At 38.3% G+C, this 19288-nt stretch overlaps 1 long non-coding RNA gene across 4 annotated transcripts in view; it reads right to left on the bottom strand.

Moving 5' to 3' along the window:
* LOC141920715 (uncharacterized) overlaps window positions 1-19288 on the bottom strand; it is a 66627-nt gene that overhangs the window by 11227 nt on the left and 36112 nt on the right. For 3 of the 4 annotated variants that reach the window (XR_012622430.1, XR_012622431.1, XR_012622432.1), the window contains exon 4: window positions 256-464. This is a non-coding gene — a long non-coding RNA (uncharacterized LOC141920715). Of the gene's footprint in view, window positions 1-255; window positions 465-1949; window positions 2064-2541; window positions 2662-19288 lie in introns of all 4 variants that reach the window. The other variant, XR_012622433.1, reaches the window with a different exon arrangement.

The raw sequence follows: 19288 nt of genomic DNA, 5'->3' as shown, positions 1-19288 counted from the left end.
ATAGTTTAGATTTACTTTATCTTTTTATACACAGAATAACACCACAAAATGGATCATGCCTACATGCAGTTATCTGAGAAAACCTACTCTGTTATTTCAGCTTACTCCTTTTGGTGTCTGAAAATCACTAAACCACATATTAATTTGGTATAAATTTACAAAACCATAAAAGTCAAGGAAGTTATGTGCAAGAACCTGAACTCAACTTACAAAGTGTAACAAAGATTACTCTCTAGGCCACAAAGAATGTCTCACCTTTAGATATCCTTTTAGAAACAGAGCATGACTGCAGTGCTGTTAATGGAATCATCCCAGTTCTATGTTGGTGTTACTTCAAATAAATCCAAGCTTCTTGAATTTTAATTTTTTGCATGTGCTGGAGCAATTTTTCCACATAGCAGGAGCTAGCTTTACACCACTGGAGCTGAAGGGGGAACTCTGCGAATAGCAAGCTCTTACCCTGTCTGGGACAAATTGCAAGAAAGAAACAAAACCAACTGTAGTTTAATAAACCAAATTGCTCTGCAACGTGGTCTTTTTAGGCAGGAAAAAGAAGGGATAGAGGAACATCATAGGAAGGAGTGGGACTATAGCTGCACACCAGAGAGCTGGTATGAACTTTAACAGTAAGGTTTACCCCTTGTACACATTTTTAGAGAGCACAAAACTCAAAAATATTCTGAAACACTTAATACAAGTGAGGGCAGCACAGATACAATTTCTTGGTTATTTATCTACTTCAGAAAACAGATTTCTGCTTCAAGCTATAAATCATTAAGACTTCTAACTTTCAAACAGTGCATCACAAATTAGCCTTCCGGTTTATAAAAATCATCCTAATGTGCCTCAGCACTGTTATATTTCAAGAAAGTCTACAGAGAGCCAGCTGTCTGAGCTGGTCGTGCTGCTATGTAAGATTTGTGCCTAAGTGTCTCTCTGGGAGTTTTGTTTTGGTTCTATCATTTAATATTCATGACAATCTTCATTAACCTGCCAGCTGAGCCATCTTAGCATCCTGCCTCCAGACAAAGTCCTAGCCCACACAGCTCCTAGAAGCCTACATTTCCACATTACAGGCTATTTCAGCTTGGAATTCTTATGTTTAAACTAACAGGATGAATTAAAAAAAAACCAAACAGAAGAACTGCTAGGGAAAAAATAAAGCAAGAACAAGAGGGTGTTCAGTCCTAGTTATCAACGACATGGTTAAGCAACAAAATTAATCTGATCATTCCAGCCTGTACACCAAGGCTTTGGGAAAGCTGACAATTCAAATGTGTCCATTAATAAGAAAATGTGATGGGGCAAAAGCGGAGGGGGAAAATCCTTGCTTTTAAGCTGCATGGAGTAGACTGTGCCACCTTAAAATTGCTCATAGCCCACTGCAATATCTGTCAAAATAATACATAAATATTGGGGGTAATAATAATTTTAGTGTCACTGAGAAGAAATATATTCATGCTAAAAGCAAATTCTGTAATTACATTATGATTTTAATATACATTTTTTCTCATCAAGGATGTCAGAATAATCAAATTATGATTAACACTCTAGACAATTTAATTACACAACACCCAGAGAAATCCACAGGATGCTGAGTTTCAAGCCTCCCCTATCAAACAGAACAAAATATACAGTAGGTCCAGTCCTGCCCACGTGGAACAAACTGAAAAGCTGTTGGAGAATCAAGAAAAGGAAAGAGTGACACAAGGAGGAGAGAATTATCAGTGGAAGAAGGAGAATAAGAGTAGAGAAGGACCCCCAAAATTAAGCAAGAGAGAGGTAATAGAAATTTTGATGCTGACAGCCACAGCAGAGTAGAAGACCAGAGCCAGCCTAAATGCATGGTTGGTTACTGCCTCACTATTTCAGACTAGCATAGTGGGGAAAGAAGATACACACATTTTAAAGAAGAACTGTTGGGGATTAAGTTTTATTTTATACTGTACCTCCTGATTAGAAGAAATAAATGTTGAATTTTATTTCTCCCTCTAAATTTCTATGATGGTTTTTGTTCAACTGCAGTTGAATGGAGGAAAAGGGGGAGGAGGATAACTTGTTGCCTGAAGGAGAAAAAATGTTTTTATCTTTTTGTACACTACACCCTGCAATGGAGCATCAGGGATGGATTTGTCAAAAAACAGCAGCTGAGGGAACTAAGAGCTCCCTCTTAAGTCAAGACTATATCTCATCACCTTTTCTAAGGAGGCATACATTTTCTGGAGGGAACCAGTCTTGCAGGGGTGTTACTAGTATCAATGTACTTCTAGAATTACCTTTCAAAAATAAAGATCTTGATAAAAGCTCCTATGTAAAACTTTAGATAACCGATTTCTAAAACTTGCCAGTGCATAAACAACTTTATGAATGCTTCTTCCTCACTGACAAAAAATTTAGGAGGCCTGAGGAATGTGAAATACAAATATGTAACATGATGAACACCCATCTACACATAAAATTAAATTACCCAAAACAGTAACAGTAAAGAAGAGTAGAGCAAGGGCCTCTTAGTTTCTGCACCACAACTAAATCACACTTCACCTGCACCTCCTGGGTGGAACCAGCTCAGTTGTGACTGGGAGAGTACCAGCAGCTTTCACCAGACTGTTCCCATGCCATAAACCAGAACTGCTCAGTCTTGTTTCAGGCTCCGGCTGCCTTCTGTAAAAAAATTCTACTGCATTTAGTCTGATTTAAGGCTCTAGCAGCAGTAAGTCTCAGTAAGACTCAAAGCCTGCTATGAAATGCTAAAAGGAAGACCCAATTTTCTAGCAACTCTCTTCATACTTTGCATATCCTTTCATAAGCATAATGCTGTGAGCTGGCTAATAACGATAAGGCCCCCCAATACAACACAAATACTAAATGGAAGAAGAGTAAAGCACAATGTAAGTTAACTTGCCAACAGCTGGGTTCCCCTGCACCTCTAAGGGAAGGAAAGAGCTCTTGCTTTCTCTAAGTATGATCGTTATGAGGCTTATACACATTACCAATTTATGCAGAAAATAATAATTTTATATCTTTAGTAAAAGCTGCTTATTAAGACTGTTAGGTGCCTCAACATCATTAAAATTAAAATAAAGGGAAAAAAGGCAGCAAAAATAAAGGAGAAGCAGCTTCTACTGCATACCAAATAGCAACTCAATACAAGAAAAAAAATTTTTTTCTCTGACTCCTTTCTGGAAGACACTTTTTGAAAGATTTTATCTTTTCTTGAAAGCCAGCCATAACTATGGCTTTATGATGATGTGGTATAGCTGTTGCATTAAAAAAAAAAAAAAAAAAAAAAAGCATGTCCCCATTAGACTGTTTCTGATCTTCTTATAGTTACAAGCTATGCTTAATGTTTATTTTCTATAATTTGTTAGATCATGTTTTACCCTCAAGTACATTTAATTTAAGTATTGCTCTACCCACTGTTGATTCAAAACAGCTAAAGGAAGTAGGAACAGCAAAGTATGCAGTAATAGGTAACAGGCCTAGAGAGAAACTTTAGAGAAAGTTTCAGTTCAGAGCATAGCTATTTCTGTATAAGTAGAAATCACCTACAGGCAATTTTCCTTGTTTTTAGGAGGCTATTAACTTTGATATTTACAAAACTATTAAGCTGTTCCTTTGGAAACAACCATAGCAAATGCTCCTTAAGGTGGTTATGAAGCATGGGTATTTTTCTCTAGAAAGCTTCTTTAGAAGTAATGAAAAAAAAAAAAGACATTTAGTTCTTGTAAATATACCATCAAGGCAGCTAGAAGAGCGATCAAAGTTTGCTTCACATTTCAGTCCACATTTTCCAGGAACTCCCCACTAGGAAACTTTGTTAAATTTAATAGTAAATTTAATTTAGAAAGAGTTCTGTTTTCACTGTATTTTTCTTCCCCCAGTGTTTTCCTAGATGGATGCTTTCATAACAGTTCTTTGGTTTGCTTTGTTTCTATGCAACTTGAAGTCATAAACCAATTTTCAACTAGTGTGCATCAATAGAAATAAAGAGTTCCAACTGAGCTGTGCTGATTTTCACTATTTTAGAATCTGGTCCCGCTCCTTTCCCTGGACCACAATAACCTCCTACGTTATCAGCTTTGATGTTTTGTATGGTGCTCAGAAACCTACATATTTTATGTTATTTAGATTAAGCAACAAAAAGGGACCTCTCTAATTATGAACATAATTACAGATCCACTTTTCTTCCATAATTCTTGAAATAGACATTTGCTTTTGACTAAAAATACACTGGAACTTCAGAGCTCTGTACTGCACTCATCTGCGTACATTATTCTCCCTTTCCCGTCATGTCTCCTTTTGCAGAGTTTTAATAGATCCACACTATGGGGGTTCTGACAACACTAGGACAAATATTGTTGCAGGATACAATATAGGATAATTAATGATGAACTCTGAAGCAATTGCTAAATCTAGCTGAAAGCTATGAAAAGAAACCATACATTATAATGATGCTTATTCTTGATTTTGGTGAGGGGAACAAACGAAACATCCCCCCAAAAGCTCAAAGCAAAACTCCTTTTCTAATTGAGTGCTAATTTACAAAATTAAGTAACTCTCCAGGGTTTCATTGCTAGTCTAAGATAATAACCATACAATCTGGCCCTTGCATTAAATAACCACTTCTGATTATTGTTTTTACACATAATCAGGATTAGGTAAAGATCTTTCCCAATAGTAACCCAGAAAACTAAAATCCAGAAGGAGTAGAGGCCTTAAAATATTCAATATAGCACAAGTTTGTCTGTCCTAGATTTTAAGAACACAGCAATGAGCACATTCCCTCTTTAAGGCTTAGTTTAGACTGTTAAACAACACTTCTGACATTCTTTAAATTTCACTTCCTGAGATAAGAGAGAGCAAAACTTCTTGGATGACCAAATGCCATTTAGGTCCTTTAAAAAGAAGTGAAGCTCAAAGGAATTGATAACGGCACATTTCAAAATACGGTAATAGATTGGTTCATAAACCCACCTTTTACAAAGAAGTGGGAAGCACACTTTCCCTGCCTGTTTTCCTTAATGGCTACAGAGAAAACCATCAAGAAACAGTGGAATGAAACCAGCTTGTAGTCATAGAGAGGAAAATGGTTTTGACATATAACTGTGGGCAAACAGAAGACACAGACAAATAGGTATCACCTTCCAAGCACTAGCCACGAGACAGGCAAACAAAAAAAACTTGAGCCATGTGGATGTCAACACAAATATGCGTATATAATTTTAGCAAAATAGTGTAAATGACACCATCAGAAATGTTACATATGTAGCTCCCCCCCCAAAAATACAAAACAGTGAAATACTTTGTAGAATGATCCTGAATTTCCACAGAGAGAAAAAGACGGAGCGAGAGTTTTCTAAGTGCAATGCTGATTGAAAAGAGAGGCTTGGGTTACTGCCAAAGGAGCTGTTTCCTATTGTCTTTTTTCCTGCTAAATTCAGGGAAACAGGACCTCAGTTTAATCCCACTTGATTACAAAGAATGTACACAAAGATATATCACTTCATATCAACATTTTTGACAGAAATAAACTAGAGGAGCTCAAATATTGGCCAACCATTAAAGTAAAAAGTTACGTAACTTTTCATGTATGCTGCAAAAAAATCCAGCAAAATTCTGAAAGATATCAGACTTTTAGCATTTAGAATTTGCAGTCTAAGTTAATTTTTAACTTAAAAAATTAAACAAATACTGTGAATATAAGGAAACATGCTATCTCACAATATACAGATTAAATTCTTTCTGAAAAGAGTGTGGAGAATTGAAGAATGGAAAAAATTTTGTTGTCATTGCTTGAAACTGAAAGATCTCTGTTACAGTCCTCCCTAACCCCAAACGCCTGTATTATCCTAGCTAAATCACTGAAACCCTAAATTCTCAGCACTCACATTCATAGGTCCTTCTGAAATCACTGCCTGAGGCTTCACTCTGTTCTTCCCTATATTTCACATCACTGAAAGCTATGTGCTATGAAGCAGTGTGAAACTCTTTGATTCTACACAAGTCAGGGACCTTGAAGTTCTTAACCTCCAAACGATTTCTTAAGCATTTTCCTGCATTCATTTATTTTTGACGCCTCCAACAAACTTAAGAGCCAGATAATGTGCATGCAGAAAGATTTCCATTGCTTAAGCAATGCACCTGAGTAAAAACAAGACCTGGTCCTGTACCCTCGACTCACACAGGTAACCAAAAATCTCTCCTAATGATTACTTTTCCAGAACAGGATTTCATGGGAAGTTCTGAATGTGCGTGTCTCTCAATTCTGTTTCAGAATAGAGAAATAAATAGAAGGTGCAGACTCTTCCAGGAAAGGGAAATCTAATTCTTGTCTAGCTGAAGTTACTACCAACTTCAACTGACCTGAACCAGAAATCTCTGACAGGAAAAAAGAAAATTTACCTGGTGCATTTCCACTATCCAGCCTAACATAGTATTTGCTTACATACTGTAACTACCAAGAAAGGCACTACTGATTTTAACTTATTTTCTCGAATAATATTCAGTTATTGACAGCAGGTTATTTAATATAGTTGCACAGAGCACAACTGAGAAGAATGGGGCTCGTTTAGAAGTGCTCTTGTAATGGAAGAAAAATGCATTTCTCAACTGTTAATCTTGCTTATATCTTGTACCTATAGTCTATCATGTTGAGAGTTGGACTGGTGTCATGTCATTTCAGCCTGCCAGGCAGCACTGGACAGCTGGCTTTCCATACTGACCCATTTATCTTTCTGAGATGTAGGTTTTTCACTCTGAAAGGCCAGTCCTCATTCATGCAAGCAGAACAAGAGAGACATCCAGTGGTTGGACCATTTAAGTGTATTTTTTAACCTAACTAGAGACAAACTCAACTGTGTTCTTACCTAGTCCATGTTCTTGCATGTGTAAGAAACCATTTATGAGCCAACTACCAGACATACAGAACCAGAGAAAAATCATTCCAGTGGCTGAAGTACTACTGTCACCTCTGCTGTATATTTTTTCTGCAACCTACAGACTTCCTCACTGCGTACTCCAAGTCCCATCCGTAGTTCTTCCCTTTTCTCTTGAGCTTAACATCATTATTTTAATTCTCAACTCATGTGAATTGGTATAGGTCTATTAACTTTCATGGAGCTATAAAGGTTTGTGTCAATCCAGAATCCCATTCTAATTGTTTGCCATTCGGACATGTACTTTTCACGTCTACTGTCTTCTATTCAAGTATTTTCTCCAACCTTAAGTCTACCTGTATTACTTATTTTTATCTGCATAGTAAATAGACTTCCCAGTCATTACTGATATAAAATTCCAGAGAATCAGTGGTAAATCCTGGTATTCAGTGGTTTGATCCTGTAAAAGCAGGAAGAAAAAGATTATTAAATTAGTAGTATCTACAGTATTTGTTATTAAAAAAAATCCATATCTTTGCTGTCGCATCTAAACTATTTCTTGTATATAAAAAGACAGCTTATTTGAAAACATGAATCAGCACAAAAGGGCTTATAAACTCAAAAATCTGATGAATAAATAGAAGGGAATGTAGTGATAAACTTTTTCATAAAGTATTAGCCATACTAATTTAAAAGTAATTTATTTGCAAAATTTAACTTTGTCACTGCTACATATTAATATAATTCTTTAAAGGGCTTGACCCTTACAAACTTGATAGATCTGTATAAAAAGTTCTGGTAAGAGAGTAAAGAATGGGTTAATTCTTCCATATTTAGTGAAGAATTGAAGGCAGGCAATTGCTGACTTCACTTGCAACAATGTAGGATGAGATGTTAGGGATACAGTTAAGTGCTATGAGCAAATTTCCCAGCTTCTAAAGAGAAAACTGTATGCAGCCAATGGGGTAAAAACAGATAACATGATGACCCAAAATTAGCAGGATATGCTACTTACGAAAAAACTGACATACCCAGTATGAGAAGAAATTTGGCTCCCTTCTTACCACGTACATGTATGGAAAATCCACCACACAGAAGCCAAGCAACATATCAAGCTGCAATACAGTTATTCCTAATATTAAAAAAAAACCCAAAAAACCAACAGAAGAAGGCCCAAGTCTTTTACTGTGCCCTCTGCTAAAATATTTCACTCTATTGTGCACTTGCTTGCAAGGTTTTTTTAACTGTGTGGCTAAAAAAACACTCACCCCAAGCAAAAAAAAAGAAAAAAAAAGGAAAGAAAGTAATGGAAGAAATGTCCACAAGGCACTTCTTACTGCTGCTTAGTAAGAATTGCTTGGTATAGATTTCATATCAACATTAATTCCATGCCTGAATTAAATAAAACATTTCTTGACTACCAAATGTCCACAGGGGTTGATTTCAGTTGCTAACATCATTAGAATCTACTTTCAGAAAGACTGTAAATCAATATATTCACAGACTTCTGGATATACCCTACTGTGACTGAAAAATGAGAGCAAATAGCTTTCCCTTATGATTTCAGGCCATATTTGCTGTCATTGGAAAGTCAGACAGGCTCCATTGAAGCAACAGAGCTGTATCAATAGAATCAAAAGCTGAAATCAGGATCCCAAGTTCTCAAAATCAAGTGCAGCCTCTTTACCAATACCCTTTGGACAAGATTCTAGTTCTTTAATATTTTATCAAAACACTGGTCGTCTTCTTTTGTTTTTAATGGAGGTATCTAAGCAAGGCAGAGTAGATGACATTTGGAGTATTATTAGACATGCCGTAGACCTGTTTTTCAGTTTGAAATCTTTTTTAAAAGAGGATGTATCTTGGACTTGCTGTAAGGCAGAGTTGTTCATGTTGTCTCACCTTAGGGATCTCTCTTGGTATCAATGGGGCACACCCCTAATCAGTAAACCCCCCTCCCCCAGGCAATTGCGACTTAACTGAGGAGTTTATATTGTCCCTGCTGACTATGTACATTAGGGCTATTTGGTTTCAGTACCGTGTCCTGTTCTTGTAAGTGATCAAACAATAACAGCTGTTGGTGAACATTACCCACAATTCATTTATGCAGGTGGAGGTCCATGGCACTGATCTGTGATGTACAACTTCATCTCAAGCCTCATGAGCAAGTCAGTTGTCAGCAAGCCTCACTCCTTGACCAGTCTGGGGAGGGATGTTGTGTTGAACTAATGTTGTTAGCTAACTCCAGAGCCTCCTGTGGTGGTGGACCATACGGGTGGTGAAACAGACATGTATTAAAGTCTCAACATTTCAGTGTCTTAAAAACCCCTATGTCAGAAAGCTGTTTCATACAAAGCAAGCCACCCAGGCAAACAGCAATTTAGTACGGGGCACAGGTATAGAAGAATGTGGTTTGTCTGACAAATCACAGAACATGGATTACTGCTATTTCCTCCATAGCAAATCCTTCACTGATGCCTTTATAGCAGTACTTTGTAATACACTGAGCTATAGCCCATCTAGCATACATCTGCCACCCCTCAAATTAGCTTTGATCAGTGTTAAATTAACTGTCCAGTTGCCTCACTCAAATGACCTAAATCGAGGATTTGCCCATCTGCCGAGTCCTGAACAGTGGCCTCTAAAAACAGAGACACACCTTTTCATTAGTCTGGGCTCATGAAAATCATTAAGCTTTACCTAACTGCTGTACTCTGGAGGTCTAAACTCCCTCAGATTATTGCTCCATTGGGAGGAAAAAAGGGACACTGGGTAGAGGTGATACTTGATTTCTTATGAACTTCTTTCTTTCTCTACTTACTCCTGTGGAAGAGTGCAGAAAAATGCATGTGAATTTTCTTCTATTAGAAGAATTATTAATTATCAAAGGGGTATTTGATGCCATTTTCACCTGTATATCATTGCAGTTAGATGGATACCAGACAGTAACTTGAAATTATTATTACTTTCTAGTTATCTCAAAATAATTATTTTTTTAAATTTAAAGGTTAAATCAACAACTGATTAACACTAATTAATGATTTAATCATGTAGGTCTAAATATATTAACAAAACATATTCTAATATGCCTATATGAAAAGCAAAGAAAAGCAAACATTTGAAATCTGGTTTTATTTTGTTTTTTTTCTTAGCCTCCATCTTCTTTGGAGTCTGTGACACTAGGTAAGAATACACTGAAAAACAAAGAACTTAAAAGGTGATCTACATATGGCAAGAGCTCACCCTGATTTTATGCAAGCATATTAAAAAATACCACTCCTGAGAAAGGATTCTCTCAAAGAGCTTGGGTCCTATTGTAACAGGCAATGTATTACTGTTTTTTACACTGCATATTCTTTGCACTAAGGACCTTGTTCCATCAACAACCCTCAAACACAGTGATAAAGTAGCTATTACTGTCACTCCACTCTCCATACAGAAAAGGGTAGGGAAAAATGACATCCAAAGTTTCACCAACACTTTACAGTTGAAGTAATCCCTTGATGATGTTTTGTACCCTTCCAGCAAATATTCTTCCATTTGAGTTCAAGGAACACCACAGAAGAATGGCTGAGGCAGCCAACCCTGAATTATGTTTGAGAAGTTCCACTATCACAGTTCACATCACCTTCGTTACAAAGTTCCTCTCTTAAGAACTTCTTCCTAGATGTTTCTGTTATTTTTAGGCAACCTTTTCAAAGCAAGATGGTTCTTCAAGAACAGTATTAACGTGTGAATAAGAGAGAGAAGGAAGTGCCTGAAAGCACTCTGGTTTTGAGGTAAGACTGCAAGGAGAATATTTTACCACTAGAGGGCAGTATCATGTAACCTCCTGGACATACAGCGTTTGGCAAAGACGACTCACGGCTTCAACCCTGTTCAGAAAACTGACAACCTGAAGATAGAAGACTTTGTGTATTAAAGCAGGGAGGAGAAAAAACCGGCACATTCCTGATTTACTGGGACATAGAGAGCAGCACCAACATGCAGCCACAGCAATGAGCATGCTTGCGAGTGCCAGGCAGAGCTGATGGTGTGTCTGTGCTTCGCTGTTGGGCTGGGGGTTAAGGAGAAGACTTTAAAGGCTCTTAACACAGCTACATGGCACGAATCCTAAAATGCTCTCTCTTTTTTACTGGTCCTCTTAGGCAAAATATCATCAGCTTGGATGGGAAAGTAGCCCAACTGAGAACTGAGTAAAAACTGGAGAAAGGCTTCAAGCAGTCAACCTGTTAATAGACTATGCACAGAACTGAAGGCATCAACAAGTTTTTATAATGAAATTAATAAAGAAAACGTCAGGGGTTAATTACTGTTCTTTATTCTTTAATATCACTATCTTCTCATTGTGTCATATGACACAACTCTGATCCCACTTAGGTTTCTGAACCAAGTCACTGACTTCAATGTTCAGGCTCCTCTTGATTTCTGACTCTTGAGATGAACCTCTTTCCTTAGGGCCCAGGTGAAGTGAGCTTCATGATATCAAAGGGGTTTTCAGGTATCTATCTAGATTGCATAAGGACAGCACTCTGTACTTTGGCAATAACAGCACAGGAAGAACTTAGGACTGGAATAAGAGAAGTGATACAGGTGAGCGTGGTCTCAGGTATGCAATGAGAGATGCATGCAGACATACAGCAGCATTTGGTTGGCTCTCATTAACTTTAATGACTCAATTACCCATATTAATGAAAAATACATACCACAGAAACAATACACACATACAAAAATAAGCAAATCAAGCTGCCAGAAGGAACGGTCCCTTGTTAAGATGTGTATGACTTGGGCAGTGGCCTGAAGTGAGAAGAGCTATTTAACTATTCCACAACTCTGACAGAGACCAGGGTGTCATCTTGGTCAAGCTGCTACAAGCACCTATGTCTTTTTCTGTGTAAGAAATGAGAAGGTGCTTACCTAGCTGTGAGAACTGTAAGTAGAAAGCACTGGATAAAGAGCAAAACCTTACTATATTACACCCGGAAAAAGGGAGGCAAGGAACCTCTGTACCTGATGAAACTCCTGTTCAGGGAAAGTTGTGAGATACAGAGGGAAGGAGTGAACAGGATGGCTGTACAGCCACTGCAGTCCAGGATTTACAGCACAAGGAATGGCAGATTTGACGTGAATACCCGGAAGGGACACATATCTGTGCAGCACCACAGGCCATCTGCAGCATCTCCTGTGGCAGCAGTGCCCAGGGCACAATGAGATGACTGCACCAAGAGCAACAGTATCATACAGAAAATTTCAGGTTGGTTGGGGTTTTTCTATCAGTGAATAAATTTACATCCATTTCAGTCTAGCACAGCATGCTCTTCCAGAGTTTAGAAGCAATGAAATTTCTGTTCAATTTGCTAGAGAAAAGAGGGATCTGAATGGGGGTCCACTGGCAGTCAGAGCTAGGTCTCTGTTCCAAGCAAAATGACCACATATAACCTAGCAATTCCCAGAAGAGTTAGTTACACCCTCTTTGCTGCTGCTCTGCACCAAAACAAGGTGTATTTTCACAAACATCTCTTTCAGCAACAGTGCTGGCTTTAACACCTTGTTCCCTCCAGTTTATTCCCACTTTATACCACAACCTTATTTGTGCCAGGACAACTGCTGGTACAGGCACACATTGAACTGTATTGAGGAAAATAACCTTCTCCTACCCCCCAAAAAAGGACTTTTTTAAAAAACTGAATTAGTTTCCCAACCTAATTCACTATGCAGTCACATAAACTGTTACACTGGCATAAGTGAGTGTGTGGGTAAAGGCAGGCAGCAAGCAAGAATGAACAGTGAGCGGATGGCACTTCTGTGAGAATGAAGCTTTTGTGAAACCACAGCCTCGGTGGAGGCTGAACCTCATCATTAATCACTGCTGAAGCACATTTAACTTTGGCAACAGCTGAACTATTCAGCTCTTAACATTTTAACCTGAGCACCTAGACAAACTCAGGTGGTCTTTCCAGTTAGAAGATACTGGCATAGAATTTAACTCTAAAATAGTAATGGGTTTAATTATTATCAAGTTCACAAATAATAATTAAACTGTTAGTTTTAATAACTAGTATTAATGTATAATTTCAAGGTATTCCCCCATCCTCGTGCCTGTTACCCACTTCCACTTTGCCCACCAGACTTTCCAGACCATCAGTCACAGCACAGATGCTGAGGTTGCTGGATCAGCCTTTGCCACAGTGGGGGGACAGGGGGGAGCAGCCAGGGGAGGAATGGGACTCTTTTGTAGCATCTTTGCTGCTGAGAGCACAGCAACTTTCATTACTGCCAGATCATTTTCAGGAGACTGATGACAGAGTTTCCAGGCTGTGCTCCTCACCGCAGTTTCAGCCTCTCAGCTGTGCCAAATACAGGTGCTTAACCTATTTGAGTATTTGCACTCTAGCTGAAGGAGTAGAAACCTCCTACAGAGAGAAGGCAGAAACAAGAACTGACTTTACTCTTTGTCTGTTTTTCTCCCCCCTCCCCCCGAGTTTATTTATCAGCTATACTTTCAAGATAAAACTAACAAGCCCTTTGACAGGGCCAGATCTTTTCCAGCTGTGCAAGAATCAAACAAATGAGACAGCTAAAAGTGCCCCCAGCTGGTAAAGCAGGATGCTGCCCCAAGAGCTCTTGCTCAGCTTCTCTTTACTCTTACCCAAGATAGGCTTCCTACTCACTCTGTGGTTGTTCTGTTTTAGTTCCCAAACTTGGCTCTTTTTCTTCTGCATACGTGCTTCCCCCCTCTCAAAACTATGTAGTATTGTCCTTTAGTCCAAATTGTTCAAACATCCAAGAAGCCTGTGTTTATTTTTTTTTCCAGAATTGCTGACATGACTATCTTTTAAAACACAGTATTTTATGTAATTTTATGTTAAAGAAATTATAAAGGGCATCAGTAAAACCTCCTGATTTCAGGAAGGTTCACCTCACTAGTTAATAATGGAATATTCAAGCGCACACAATCTATCTTTAACCCAGCTGCATCTTCCCCTTCATTAACATATGAAACAAAGCTTCAACTGGTCACAGGAGAAGAGACTTTATACAAATAATTGTAAAAAGAAATTTAAGGGGAATCAGTAGTCCTAACTTTTCCTCTTGAATATTGTAAATGTTGATCTCAAAAAGAGATAAGGTCTGTGCCTATCAAGAGAGGATAAAATCACTTTTAAGATCCTATATTGCATAATGCCTGCATATTGGAAGGTAAGCAATTACACTCATTTTACAGAGACATTCTCTCTCTTTCCACTTTTGTCAGTTCATATTCCAAATCAGATTGTAAAACCTTTCAGTTGCAGAAAACACAGGGGCTGCTAGCAGGAAGCAATAGTCAATAAATATGTTGTAGGGTAATTCCATCATGCTGAAGAGGAAAGGCTGAAAAAATAGGTTTATTTACATTTATTTCTGCTTAAAAAAAAAAATCTTCAAGATGGCATTATAAGAATGAAGTTATGGTGTCCAAGTTATACTGAACCCTTGTGTCCAACAGTGCTTCTACTTGTTCTGGTCAGTGTTTATTTTCATTTCTGAGCACATCAGACTGGCATTCCACTTGTAGGTGTAGTAAGAGAAAACCAAACTCGAACTCCTTTTGTACAATGTAGAACTTTCAAGCTTGGATGCCTACATTAAGCCAACTAAAGGTCAGAGCAGAGGAGCTGCAATTATGCTTGTCGTTAGAAGAAACCCGAGGCCTCAATCCAGAAACGTATCAATGAAATTGCTTAGCTTTCAGTTGTGGAGCACTATACAGATGTTCAGTGGTACTCTCCTAGACAGGATCTTACATATGGACTGGGTTTCCAAGTACTTTGCAGCAGATTTACTGGTATTGCTAATAGGACTGTTTCCCTCTTTACTTCACTCCATATACCAGTACCCAGTCGTGTAATTGCTTAATGCAGATGCAGTCCCCTTCCTATATCACAGCTGTGTCTGGGGCTGTATTAGCCAGTTTTAAAGTTTTGTACTATATGATTTATGAGAATGGTATTTGTTGTCTCAAGTAAAAGGTAGTACCTCTAGCAGATGGGGCTTCATGTTTGCATCAGTATTGATAACCTGGACTCTTGTCTGCTCTGACTGAAGTTACAGGGAATTCCGGTTTTAAAGTTTTGCTAGTCTTAGCAAGAAGGTGTAATAACAATGGGCTAAATGCCTGAGCTGGCCTGAGCTGTTTTTTCAGCCCTAAAGGTTGCATTTCCATGTGAGAACAGAGATGCTGTCATGCCGGCACGACAAAAAGCTGCAGTGTAACCATACATGTGGTATCTGTTCAGGGGATAAAGAGAAACTGTCACTTTCCAGAACTGCTAGCACAATACCTTCCCACAAGCATGAAATTGTCTCTTTTGGAGGGGGAAAAAAAGAAGACAGACAAGATTCCCTAATTACCATATTATGTTCCTCATACTGTCAAGTGACGTACCACACTGTGGTGAAGCATGTGAGGCTGGCTAAATCCCGCCACATTATATAATTTGGTGATAACAGCAAACTAGGCACGTTAGCCAAATGACTGAGCAGAGGCGGCATTTAAAAATATGTCAGCTTTGGCCTGGACAATCTTAAAACCAAAAAAAACTAACCCAGACACTTCCATCATCCTGATTACAATATTTGGTGATTGTTTTACACCAAATTTTTGTCTGCAACATGTGATTTTCCTTCTCTGTCCTCCTCAAACCCCAGCTGTGGGAGTTTTCCCACCTCCAGTGCCAATGATGGAAAGGAAAGAGCAAAACTGCTGCTCTGGGTCACATGAGCGGTCACAGAGACCCTGTCCCCAACTTCACTGTATGTATCTTAACGTGAAACTGGGCAGGCAACATGTCCTTAACCTATGACTCTTGCATATGATCACAAAAGTCAGTGAAGGGAGCACGTTCTCCACCTCATGACCAAAGCAATGGACATGCTCCCTGCATCCTACTGTTGTCAAGCAAATACTTGCTCATCTAAATTACATCTCAGAGATTTTGGGGATGTGGCCTAAATTCCTACAATGTGTGCAATTTAAACAAACTATGTAATTTCCCATTCAAGTCCATAAAGCTATACTGCAACACCATTTCTATTTAATAGATTTGTAGCCCAATTCACCTCTTGTAAGTTAGGTTCCCACAGTAGAACGGATGGCAAACTATTAAAGGAATGTACAGTCCAAATACAGTGAGCATACACTGCCTGCACACAGTGAATCAGTATATGATTCACCCACTTTCATAAAACAGTTGTGACCTTTCATCTGACTACTTCCTCAAACACTATACAGAGAAATATATATATATAACAATCGGAAATCAGGAACCAACAAATGGGGGAATAATAATAGCTCATCTCGTGATTTTTTGCTGTTGTGCTAATCCTTACTACACGCTCTATCAAATATTTGTGTCATCTCTTGCTACCTTTTGACTAATTAACCAGATCAACTAAGGCATCGGTTGCTCTTTGCTATGAAATGGACAAAACCAGAGAACACCTAGGCTTTTGAAGTATCAGGTCCTAGAGGCCTCGCAAAGGGGTAATTTTAAAAAAAAATATTATAAAGAGAAACAATGTTATATGAAAAAATAATATACCAATCTGCAGATAGAGAATCTCTATTTGAAAAGTGACATTTATTTTTACAACTAACTTTCCTTTCTGCCACTTACAATGTAAAGCTGATAACAAGCAACCCTGAGCACAAACATTAAATATTGACAACACACAGAGCTTACACTTAGAATTAGGGAAGGTAAGGTTAACATGCTACAGCACTGCACAAATCTTTTCACCACAACATGTGGAAAATTGCAAAGTTAAACACTAGACCAAAATCCTCTCAAGCACCTATTAGCAATAACTCACCCCATTAGGACTTTTGAAACAATTAATTAAATATCAGAGAAAAAGCCCTACTTGGTCTCTAAAACGTAAGGTGATACACGTCAAGAGGAAAATGTATTTTAAATATTATTCAAAGCTTTGGCAGGAAGATTAAAGCAGCACCATTATAATCCAAACCCCAAACCAGCAGAGTTGAGATAGAGGAGAAAGATCAGAGCCCCACTGGATTCTACCAGGCCATCAAACATAAGAAAGAAGCATATGATAAATCTGAGAAGCAAAGGCTAAATGTATTTTTCAAGGGACACCATCTGGCAAATATTTTGCAAACAGTGAAAAATAGTGCATTTTTCTCTCAATATATAAGACTTTGTAAACTGGTGCTTCATTGCACTTTTTTTTTTTTCCTTCCAAATCAGATATTTCTTTGTAGCTCACTCTGGTCAGGGATCATAGTATTCTAGGGCCCATACAATTGGTACCCTAAAACCCAGAAGAGATGGTTTCTTGGAATGTCATGTTGCTTGCTGCTCACTAACAGGTTGCGCTATGAATTCATACCTGGGAGAGACAGTGGAGCTCACAGTGCGTTAGAAAATCTCCAGGGAGTGGGAGAATTGTGAAAAAAGTTGACTACTAACCAGGCAAAGTCACCTCAGAGATGCTTTGCAATTGTTAATGATCCAAATTTCGAGCCATATAGCTAGAGGCCTGTTCTGCAACCCTCCAAGGGGTCACTTCAAAGCCATGGTACAGCATCTCCCTTTTCCCATGTTAACGTGGTGACAGTTTGCATGACCCAGTGCCTAATGCTTCTACATATTAGAGAACGCAGTGGATCAAAATGAGTCAGCCAATGAACCGTTAGTTGAAATCAGATTTGTATTACAAAAAAAAAATCTCATCAATCCCATAAGGAATTGGATCTTATTATCTTTGGTACTGTACAAATAAGTAACAAAGAGCTCCTATCCCAAACAACACACCACCTCAATTGCTGACAAGATGCCATGGGAGGAGGAAACATAGAAACAAGATGGGGATGGATAAGCTTAAAAATAGCTTGAAGAACAGCAGAAGTCCAAGCTTCCCCTCTTCCTAACCATTTATTTATGTCCTTTGGCAGTATGGCACAAATGCAGGTGACTTAAAGCTACTCTATTCACCCTTAAAGAGAAATTTTCTTCTTCACTTGCTTTATCAGTAAAAGATTAGCACAGTTCAAGCAACTCGGATGTTCAAATGCTGATGCAAATTCTGAAAGACTAGGATGTTTGGCAGTTACTCGAATGCTGCAACAGGCAGACACCCACAGGTATAGATGCAACGTGGTGAAATAACTCAGGTCTGCAGTAAAGCTTAATCACACTATCAAACACAGCTGTACCAGTCACATGCTGGGGATTTCCCAGCTGCAGACTATCTCCCAAAGCACACGTAGTTTGAAACAATTCAGTCACTATGTAATCAGCAACCATGTGACAATTTCAATTTCTCTTTCAAAACATCCAAACAAGTCTGGATTCAGAAAGACTGTGTGGCTCAGCCACTGTGACTCTTCTTAGTGCTTTTTCTGCATTTATCATGTCAAATATAGCACTGCTACTACAGTAGGACTATACTGGCTTTTACAGAAAGTACTTCTATCATCTTCTTTCAGGAAGGAAATAAATGTTCTTATGTACTCACAAGATCCAAAGATTTCTTTAGCAACATGAACTGGACAAATCATATCAAGACCACAGGTTAAACATGTGACACTCAGGCATCAGTAGGTTTTGAGTCTCTATCACTGGAAAATATCAGATGAAATCTGTATAAGATGATGACCATTTTAACAGAGTACAAAACAGCTAGGAATTAGGAAAAGAAAAGCCCGTGTTTAAAATTCGTTGTACATTCTAATTCTGCTTGCTTATTGTTCTTCTTTTTAGTTATAAACCAGACTGCAAGCCCATGAAGGAAGAGGTGCAGTTGAATTTTGCCAGCTGTCTTTTCCTCTTTGCTCATCAATATTTCTGTTTTCAGATAGGAAAACCTATGGAAAGAAATAATTCTTTACTTCCAGTTTCCTCCCTAGTCTGTGTTAATTGACAGGTTTAAGCAGGAATATTACTAAAATAATTTTTAAAAAGGCTTAATTGCAACATAGATGTATTAAGGAAACAGTTTTTGCTGGGAGTACCTGCTGCAGACAGGAGAACCTACAATGACAATTATTATATTTCAGGAAGGAAAGAGGAAGTCAGAGGGGAGAATTGCACTAAGGGCCCTGCCTGTGGAAGGCATTTAATTTAAAATACTAAAGCAAGGAGGTATGTCCAACCCACATTTTTTTTATCACCTCCAAATGCCTATTGTTTCTGAATGCTGACCAAATTTGAATGCTCACTGCAAAATATGCAGTCTGCTCTACTTCTGGAGAGCAGCCTTTAACATCACTAACAAATCAACTGGATGCTGTAGCTCCCTCAACACCCTTTATATCATCCCATTGAATTTACTACACACTATTCCAAAACAAGAAAGAAAAACACACACTAGTTTGGAATATCTTCCAGACAGGGGGGAGTCTGAAT

Source organism: Strix aluco, chromosome 3 (assembly GCF_031877795.1).
Source record: "Strix aluco isolate bStrAlu1 chromosome 3, bStrAlu1.hap1, whole genome shotgun sequence".
NCBI classification, from domain to species: Eukaryota; Metazoa; Chordata; class Aves; order Strigiformes; family Strigidae; genus Strix; species Strix aluco.
This window is presented reverse-complemented; position numbering and strand designations above follow the sequence as displayed.